The 2,535-nt window shown below is 42.5% G+C and overlaps 1 protein-coding gene across 11 annotated transcripts in view; it reads right to left on the minus strand.

Moving 5' to 3' along the window:
* Nucleotides 1-2,399, minus strand: part of LOC310883471 (serotransferrin-2-like) — a 35,239-nt gene extending 32,840 nt beyond the window's left edge. For 5 of the 11 annotated variants that reach the window (XR_014573551.1, XR_014573552.1, XR_014573553.1 and 2 more), the window contains exon 1: nt 2,182-2,398. The gene's annotated coding sequence lies outside the window, so the exon portion shown is untranslated. Of the gene's footprint in view, nt 1-65; nt 2,151-2,181 lie in introns of those variants that run through there. The other 6 variants (XR_014573554.1, XR_014573555.1, XM_083803875.1 and 3 more) reach the window with 3 other exon arrangements.
* Between the last annotated feature and the right edge of the window lie 136 nt (nt 2,400-2,535).

Raw genomic sequence — 2,535 nt, forward strand, 5'->3', positions numbered from 1 at the left:
TTTAGGCATCAACAGGGATAAAATGATTTTTTAAAAAAAAATAACAACAACAAAATCACACAAACCTGTCAGAGATGGGATATCCTTGTATGAAAAGAATAAAGGGACAGTGTCCTATCCGTAACCACAGATGGAAAATATCAGTGCATTTTCTGCTTTATTATGAACAGACATAGGATGAAATGCAAGCCTCTGCTTCTGAAGTAAATTGTGCTTTTCCTGTTTCAACAGTCACCAATATGCCTTCGGGAGATAAGCAAGAATTACATCTACCTTACAAAAAGGGTATCTAAAGTTAAGTGAATTGTCCAAACAACCAAACTTCCCTCTCTACAGAATATTGAAGGGTTCTTCTTACTTTATTCTTTTTTATCTGATAAAGGTTTATCTACAGAGAAATGTTAAACAAAAAGTAAGCCTATGCCCCCATAAGAATTCAGAACAGAACTGTGATTTTCTCAATTTTCTTGACTCTCTTCATTTCCGTTCTAGCACAACAGTTTCACACAAAATGTTTTATTTCTGTTTCCTAACACTTAGGCTAGAGTATTACCTCTTAATTACCCTAAAGCAGCCATGATTAACACAACTAGTTCTATAGCAGGAGAAATATATGTATATATGTTTAAGCAGGAGGGTGCATACTGAATTGATCTGATGAAAAAATATATATATATATATATTGCTAATATGCTTTCATCTTTCCTTTTCAGGAGAGAATTAATCATTCCCAGAGTTCTGGAGAAAGAAAGCCTTTTTCCTAGTCTTGTTTTCCTTCCTCATCTTGTGGACCTCCTTAGTACTTTCACGGCTTTGTGTATTTTTGCCAATACTTTACCCAGATTTCTGTTGTTGCCTTAGTACTGTTCCCTGAGTGATTCACAGTCCTTATTCCCCACCTGCTTCTTCTGTGCTCATGTACTCCATTGCTCACCTCTGCTGCTTCGTAAGTTCCCTCACCAGATCTCCAGCATTTGTGATGTTCTTTCCCCTTAATCTGATCACAGAAGAAGTTCACATTTCTCACTCCTCCCTGCACTCCCTGAACAAATGTTCTCAAGCCCAAAGACCTCTGTTCTCTCACTTGCTAAAGGAACTCTTTTATTGTCCCACCCTTCAACATGGCACACTTGCACAGGTCTAGCTCAGCTCACAACCCTCTGAGAAGTATGTTTTATTCCTCAGTGAGTACAGTCTATATCATCTTTTGATATAATATATTAATAGATGTAAACATAACAAAAAAACCACTATAGAAAAGATCACACAATAGAAGTGATTCTAAAATAGTTATAGGTCCACGTATTTACTTATAATGCCAGGAAGAAGGATTAGATCAGGCCAGATCACTAATCAGTTAAGTCCATGTCAATTAAAATACACTATAAACAAGTGTGTTTTATTTAACTATACCTCAACCTCTGAATCACTCCTGAATCACCTCTGGGGAAACTTGTCTGTCAGGCCCACCTGCAGGGTACAGTTAGACATCAAAGCCAGTGGCTTTTGCAATGCCTGTAACAAAACATCTGACAAGATCTATCCCACCTTTTTTGCGGTTGTACTTCCTGCCAATCCTACCATTATGTTAGCTCAGGATATACGTATATCCCAACAACTAAGTCAGCTAATATTATTAGTATCACGTGAAGGGTGCATCTGGATCTCTGTTTAACCTATACATCTTTTAAAATAACAGGCTTTTCTCTATATGTCTAAGGTACAAGATACACAAAGAGCAAGCTTCAGCTTATATATGTACTTATATATTGTTCAGTTTATAAAGATGCTGCTGTTTGTGGTGACATGAAAAAGGAAAAAGCAGTGACATGAAGATTTTGTAGACTTCACAGAGTCCTGGTCAGGAAAACAAACAATCATTAATCACAAATGTAATCAGGTCAGCTGAGAGGACCATGCCCTAAAGCACCGAGGATGTGGAAACACAATAGCAAGACTCTGGAATTCTTTTCCTACTGATTCACTGTGAAACTACCCACCTACCACCACGGTCAGAAAAAGATAATTACCAACTTCCCAGTAATGTTGCACATATGCATCTATCTAGAGATGCATCTAAGGGTGCGGAACCCAGATAATCTTCACAAAATCCCCTCTGTGGTGTTACGATACAGGCAAGCAACACCCAAGCCTGCACTACCCTGCCCAACATCTCCTCACCTGCAGGAGCAGCGCTGCCTCCCCTCGCCGATTAAACCCCCTGTCCTGACACCTCCGGTGCTCCCATGTTCGGGCTCAAGCCCTCCCTTATCCCCCCAGCAGCGACACTGAGGCAGCTGAGCCCCCACAGCCTCACACTCAGCTCCCCCTGGCACAGCGCCATGCTCAAGCCATGCCTTCCCTTGGGGAACACCCTTGTCGCCCCCCCCAGTTCCCCTCAGGGACCAGCCTTATCCCCAAGCCCCCTTCCCCTCAGGGACCAGCCGTACACCCGCCCCCGCCACCCCCTCAGGGCAGGGCCCGCTCCCCTCACGCCGCCGCTCTCCCCTCAGCCCCGCCCCTCCCGCCTCCTTC

The sequence above is a fragment of the Anser anser genome, assembly GCF_964211835.1.
Source record: "Anser anser genome assembly, chromosome: 18".
In the NCBI taxonomy this organism is placed as follows: Eukaryota; Metazoa; Chordata; class Aves; order Anseriformes; family Anatidae; genus Anser; species Anser anser.